Here is a 7,775-nt window from a genome sequence, read left to right as displayed (position 1 = left end):
CATGGCTCTCCTGAGATCTGGCTGGAAACATCTAAGTTGACCATGCTTGTTCTTAAAAGGAAAGTTCTGGAGTGGGGATGGAGAGCAGTATGGCCTAATGCATGAATACTACCTGCTATTGAACAACCAAAAATTAAACCAATGTAATTCTGCTGAAATATTTCTATAGAAATACTGAAAATTAAAAAAAAAAAGTAAAACTTTTTGGATATAAAACAGTGTTCTGCTTTATGTACCTACCACAAGCATATATGTCTTAAACTATCATGACACATCAAGAACCATAAACACACAAGTAATTCTGGGGGAAAGACTGAATTATTTTAATTGGTAATATGCAGAATATGACCATAAGATCATTTCTAAACCTGAATCATTTAAATTCTTTGATAGTTCAGTTTCACATCACTGACATAGGAATATTTGATAAGATATACATGAAGATATCTTTAGGTGCTCAAATTGCATAATTGTCTAATTATGTATGATACTGGGGGCTGAGTTTTCTCACATTATCTCGTGGATAACCACAGAGCCATAAGTACTAGGAGGCTAAAAATGTTAAAGCCTGAACGGATTTTAGTTTGTATTGCTTCAATTTAAATAAAGAAACTTAAAATATATTTCCCAACAGAAAGATTTTTTTTCCCACAAAATATCCTTAACATATGCTCTCCCTATTCTAATTGTTCAAAGTAAATATAAACTACAATTTGCTTTGGCAGTAATATAACAGATAAAAATATTAGTTAACTCAATGAAAATAGAATACTACACTAAAATGGCCTTAGCAATTTCTTTCATTTTTTTCCCAAAAATATTTTACTTTTAGACCTTGTTTTCGACAAATATTCAAGAGGTAATTGGACAGAGATATCGTAGGGCTACACAATGCAAACAAAAGAGTCAGATATGACTTATTTGGCAGGTGCTTAAAAATAAATACACAATAATAGGAAGGGCTTATGCTGTCTAAACAACATCTGTGATGGGGAGGAGAATTCAACTTGCTCAAAATTTCTAAAACTAAAATCAAATTATAAAGGTTATTGGCTGATAAATTATTGGAAATATCTTCTGTCTTCAATATTAGAATTAGTGCTGACAAAGGAATGCACAGATATTTGGACAGGATAATAAAACATAGAAGTGCCAATCTTTTTTTTTTTTTTTTTTTTAATGGCCACACCTCTGGCATATGGAAGTTCCCAAGCTAGGGGTTGAAATGGAGCTGCAGCTGCAGGCCTACACCACAGCCACAGCAATGCAGGATGCGAGCCATATCCGCGACAGCTTGTGGCAACACCAGATGCTTAACCCACTGAGCCAGGCCAGGGATGGAACCCACATCCTCATGTTTACTAGTCATATTCGTAACCCACTGAGCCACAAGGGGAACTCCCATAGAAGTGTCAATCTAAGGGTAGATGAGAAAGATTGACACATGAAAACCAAACCAAACCAAACCAGTCTTTCGTGTGGAACTCTAGAGAAAATATATTTATGCTTCTGCATGGAGAGAGCTTTCTGAGAAAATTTTATGGGAACTTGAGTTAAGGGACAAGCTTGGAATGTAAAGATGACTAAACAGATAGTGAGACCTTTGGGACAAATGACCATCCCAGAGATGTGTTGCTACATACCAAAATGGAATGAAACCTGGCTCCATGGAGACATTTGAGGAGTTGTATATCTGGAGACACTTGTCAAATCTCTCCACCAACATTCTCCAAAGTCATTTATTTATATTCCAAAGAGATAGAATTTAGGGGACTTCCCATTCTGTTCTTGAGAATTTGTTTACAGTAAGGAGAGTCTCTCTTCCTCTCCTTAACAGGGAGACAACATGTATATAAGCATGCAGATTCTTGTATTTTGGATCCCCTTTTGTGCACATGTGGGGTTCATCTGACTCTCATAGCATCACCTAGTAAAGGTGAAGGACTGGGTGTGGGGAACTAATGCTGTTACTGCTATAAGTTTTGATCTTTGCTCCAAAACCCTTTTGTATTCAGAAGAGTATAATATGTCTAGATACTTAAATTTCTATTGGTCACCAAATAAATGAGCGCTTTTCTTATACGGTCTCTACCATTTCTCTATTTCAATTACAAGGAAATCTTTTGGTTCATTACAACTTTATCTCAGAGGTATGTTTAGCCATTTATTTATTATATATCAATCAATTTGTTTAAATTTCAACTGTGGCAAACACCTAAAAGATTACAAAGAAGAGAGTCCCTGTAGTAGTTCAGTGGGTTAAGAACCCCACTATTATCCATGAGGATGAGGGTTGAATCCCTGGCCTCACTCAGTGGGTTAAAGATCCAGCACTGCCGTGAGCTGCAGTGTAGGTTGCAAACATGGCTCCAATCTGGCATTGCTGTGGCTGTGGCCAGCATCTGCAGCTCCAATTGGATCCCTAAACTGGGAACTTCTATATGGCCCAGGTGCTAACCTAAAAACCAAAATCAAAACAAAACAGTGTAATGGAATGAAAAATAACCAATAACAACTTGCATTTAAATTGAAATATTTTCTTTTGTTAACCCAATTGTTTCCTAAAGAATGTGATTACAGCTCATAACTTATAGGTTTTTTTTTTTTTTCCAGGTACACCTGTGGTAAATGGAAGTCCCCCAGGCCAGGGATGGAATCCGAGTCATAGATGCAACCAATGCACTGGGCCAGGGCTCAAACCTGCTCCACTGCAGAGTGATTCTGGATCCTTAACCTGTTGCACCATAGCAGGAACTCCCAGCAGATACATTTTTATTTTATTTTTAAAATTCAGTCTTTTTTGGCCACGCCAAAGACATGTGGAAGTTCCCAGGCCAGGGATCAAACTCGTGCCATAGTAGTGACAGCACTAGGTCCTTAACCAGTTATGGCTAGGAGGACTCTTTTTAAGTTTTAATTAGAGTGAATTAGAACTCATTTCTCCTCTCTTACTCAAATCTGTAAATTCCACTGCTAGGTATATACCAAAGACAGATGTGTGTTTATGTCCACTAGTATGATGCACAAGCATGTTTATGTCAGTATTCAGTACTTGATATAGCAGTTTAAAACTGCTAAAATGGGCATAAAATGAAAATATCTCAAAATAGATTATTATATATAAATAAAAAGGAATCAGTTATGCTGAATGTAAGGACATGGATAAGTTTCAATGATATTAGTGAGTAAAATAAAATTATGAAATTTTAAAAAGGTAAAATAATCTACAGTGATAGACCTGAGACTAAGGGTTATATTTAGGAAAAGTAAGTGACTAAGGGGAGCACAGGGAGAAATCTAGATATGATATTCTCTGTCTTAATCCTAGTGGCAATTAGCTCGATTGTAACTGTTTATAAAAGTTCATCCAGTTTCGCCCTTATGCTATGTGACTTTTAGCAGATTATACTTCAATAAATGGATTAATAATGATACAAATAACATAAAACCTTTATTTTCTCTCCCAAAACTAAAATTCTATGATTCTATGAAACCCTTAATTACTCTCATAATGGTATTATTTTCTTGTCTATGTTTCTATATTTCTTTTTTCTTTTCTTTTTTTTTTTTTTTTTACCTTTTCTAGGGCCGCTCCAGTGGCATATGGAGGTTCCCAGGCTAGGGGTCCAATGGGAGCTGTAGCTGCTGGCCTATACCACAGCTCATGGCAATGCTGGATCCTTAGCCCACAGAGCAAGGCCAGGGATTGAACATGCAACCTCATGGTTCTAGCCAGATTCGTTAACCACTGCGCCATGATGGGAACTCCTTGTCTATGTTTCTATACTATCCCTTGCTTCTTCTGCTTCCCAGTCAATATAAATTATTCTCATGCCTGGCAAGTCCCTAAAACTTCAATAATTTAACTCACAGTTACGCCTTCAACATTTCCACTGCCTTACTCTCAACTTCATCTTAACAACCTCTCTCTCTTTTTTTCCCCAACAAAGCTTTATAATTTAAGTATTAAACAGACCAAAGTGGCAATGTCACGCATCAGTTGTAAGCTGCTTTTCTACATTGGATTGGGAGAAAAGCATTAGAAGATACTAATCCTATAAATTGGTAATAAGTTAGTAAGTACACTTTCTAATGACTGTTACATTCATTTACTATGATTTAATTTCTGATCATTCTCTTTTGAAGTTTCAATACCAACATTTGGAAAGAAATAGTGGGGAATAATTTATTTATTTAAAATGAATTCATTAAAATAAAAAAGAATCAATCCGTACATTAATTTCTTAGTAAGTCAAGGAGTTGCACCTATTTTAATTTCACATTTTACTATTTAACGTGTTTTTAGAAATTAGTCATTATTTGTTGGTGTATGTGTTTTTTTAATAATAAAATATGATTAAAAAACAGGTTTTAAAATATAGAAAAGTCTCCATCTCTCTTGGCATATTAGAACACAGCAATGATTTTCTTTCTCTAGAATTTGTGCTAACATCATCTCCAATCAATCCTCACACACAAATGTATGTTTTGAATCCCATTTTATTTGAAAAGAGCATCTTCCTCATAACAGTGTGATAGCACGTCTAAATTCTAGGGAATTTTATACCTCAGTAAACATCAATACAATGCAAATGATGATTTACTGGTTTTCTTTTATCTATGATCTTTTATTCATTGCCTCATGTAGAGCAAATGTGAAATGCAGTCTTTGTTCCTCAAATACAGGCAGAGGGTGCAGAATTCTTGGACTTGTTAATCCTTTATTTTGAAAAATGAGAAGGCAAGTATTCTACGTGTTTTTGCAGTTTGTTTTGTGATAAGTCCCTTCTAGTATTTTTTAAAAAATTCTAATAACAATGATTTATCCTGAAGCAAATGCATTTGGTTTTGGTTTTTAAGTATTAAATTTAAATATCATTTTTACTCAAAAAAGGATTTTAATTAAATAAAAATTAAAGGTGAAATTTTATTACATTCATATTGCAGTGTTGACATTCATAAACCTGCTTTGAGTTCTCTCCACCTGAGCTGTGATGGCATAATGAATAGTGGAGAAGCAGGGTATAAATACCAGGGAAAAAAAAAAAAAAGCACTGGTGCTAAGTAGAGTGTAGTACACTTAAAGATTAGTAGTCTTCAATATTTAATTTCCAAATATGACAAGTTATAGGTCTCACATCTCAGAGTTGAAGAGCACCTCAATCCTTAGCAAAACAAGGGTTTTCTAATGAACCAAACTCCAATATAAAGTTTTCCCAAGCAGTCCCCAGATCTCGAGGGATCTGGCAACAAGCTCCCCATTCTATTGTTGGATAACCCTTATCTGATTCTTTGCTTTTTGTTGTAGGGTTTTTTTTTGTTTGTTTGTTTCGTTTGTTCTTCTGTTGACACAACTGCCTACCTAAAATTTCTGCTTGGTAGTCCCTTCCAAGTTCTGCCTCCTGAGTACACGAAGAATACCTGCATGTATACAAATACCTCTTGTGACCTTTCAGAATTAGCGCCTTCAGGCTAATCATCTTCATCCTTGTGTCTTGAATCCATTTTCTCTTTCAATACCCATTCCCTCTCTTTCCCTCTGCCCTTTCTTTTTTTTTTTCCTCTTTCCCTCTATTTTTTTTGGGGGGGGAATTATAAACAGAAGTTTCAATTAAAATTGAAGTTAGGGAGTTCTGTTGTGGATCAGCGGTAATAAACCCGACTAGTAACCATAAGGATGTGGGTTCAATCTCTGGCCTGGCTCACCGGGTTAAGTATCTGGAGTTGCTGTGAGCTATGGTGAAGGTAGTGGACTCAGCTCAGATCCACATTGCTGTGGATGTGGTGTAGGCTGGCAGCTACAGCTCCGATTCGACCCATAGCCTGGGAACTTCCATATGCCACATGTGTGGCCCTAAAAACATCAATCAATCAATCAAACAATAGAAGTTAAGAGGCCAGAAGGGAGAGCTCTCATATCCTAATAGGTAGCAAAGCCCAATAGGAAGAAGAAAGACCTCCTCTTCCTACCAGGCAAAAGCTCAGCCCATGAGAGACAGTCACAATTCTATAAATGAAGAGCCAGGGACTCTGTTCACTATAGCCCTGCCAGCTTCCCTTCTTTAAGAGTCCTCCTTTCCATATTTGCTGGCGACTTGTGTGTGGCTCACCCTGGTTGCAGACACAAATTGCAGTTCTCCGCTGATCCCCAATAAACCCCTTTTGGCTGGAGAAATAACTGGTAGTGTGGTTGTTTTAAGTCAACATTTTCAGTTAGCATTTGACCAGGATGCGCTATATAACAAATCTTGGAGATGCCATTGGGGTTACAAAGATGAATACAATAGAGACATCGTCTTCAAAGAACTTTAAGAAACTGTCTGGTGTCAACTAAAGAAATGATTACAACCCTGTAAAACAACTGTTAGAATGGAAATAAACACATTGGTTATTACTGTATTCAATCTTGGCAATAATTCTCTGGAGATGAATATTATGTTATTTTGCTAATTATAAAGTTAATATATGCCCACTATAGCACATATGTGCCTGTAATGATAATAACAATTGTTGTTATGATTATTATTATTACTGTGAACATGTATTATGCATTTGCTTTGTGTCAGGCAATTTACTAAGCAGTTTGCATTTATTAACTAGGTTAAAATGCACGATAAAACATTGTTGTTTGCCCTATTATCCCATCACTGTCCCTGTTTTTAGGTGTAAAAAGTAAGGCAAAAGGACATTTAACACTTAAAAATTGGTAATTCTTTGTTGGAGCTAAAGTCATTTATTTCTAAACCTGTATTTTATAGTGCTCTAAGCGACATGAATATCACTCAAACTGCACTGGTGGGCATGTTCTGGTTTTGGTCTTCCACATTCATTGTCCCTTTCTTTGGCCACAGCGCCCTGTTTTTTATCAGAAGGGTGTTCACCCCAAGCTTGAGGCTTTGCTGCATTCTTTACAGTTCCAGGTAAGGGCCTTAATGCAATCAGCAACACCTTCTTCCTATGGACCTGTGAACAGTTTGCAGATGACCATGACACTCAAAGGAGGGTCCAAACATGAATATTTGGGTGGGGTCTTCTGAGTAAGACAAATTCCTAATTTTTCTGCATAAGAAACATAAATTTCTCCAAAATGTGAACAAGGAAGAATGCTGCACTTTGAAGCTATTGGAACTCATCAGCATCAGGAGAATCTAGCTTGCGTATTTGCAAAGCAAAACATAAACAAGACTAGGTAAACTGTGCTACTGGAGTATTCCTTCTTTAACCTATTCAGATGCCTATGTTAAAATTTCTTTAATTATTCCAGCCAGTTTGGATTGAATTTCTGCTATTTGAAAACAAAAATTTCCAACCTGATGCATTTTAATAAAGGAAGTATGCTTTATTACTCCTCTGGTATCAGTAAGTATATAGTATAGATAAAACTCTCCTTATTGTCCCTTCCAAATCTTCTCTTACTGACTCAGTTAACCTTGACATAGAATTCTGCCATTTCCCTCCCCAAATTAATACTGGTATTTACATTTAAGTGCTATTGACATAAGATGGTACAGAGAATATTCCTTAAACACTCCTGTTACAAACTATATAGGCAAGTGTAAAGATTGGGATGGGTTTGTCATACCCATTTATATATTTCTTCACTAAGCACTAATGTATATCTGTCCTGGACATAAAAATTTGAACAGATAAACAAGATCCCTGTGCAGATTAGTTCTCTTCCAACATATACATCTTCTTTAATGACATTAAATGCAGATAAAGTGAAAAAGCAATTTAGAGTTTAGTAGGAAATACATGTAAAAACATTTAACAAA

The sequence above is a fragment of the Sus scrofa genome, chromosome 13, assembly GCF_000003025.6.
Source record: "Sus scrofa isolate TJ Tabasco breed Duroc chromosome 13, Sscrofa11.1, whole genome shotgun sequence".
Lineage (NCBI taxonomy): Eukaryota > Metazoa > Chordata > Mammalia > Artiodactyla > Suidae > Sus > Sus scrofa.
The sequence above is the reverse complement of the archived record's forward strand: the minus strand, read 5'-3'. Positions refer to the sequence as shown.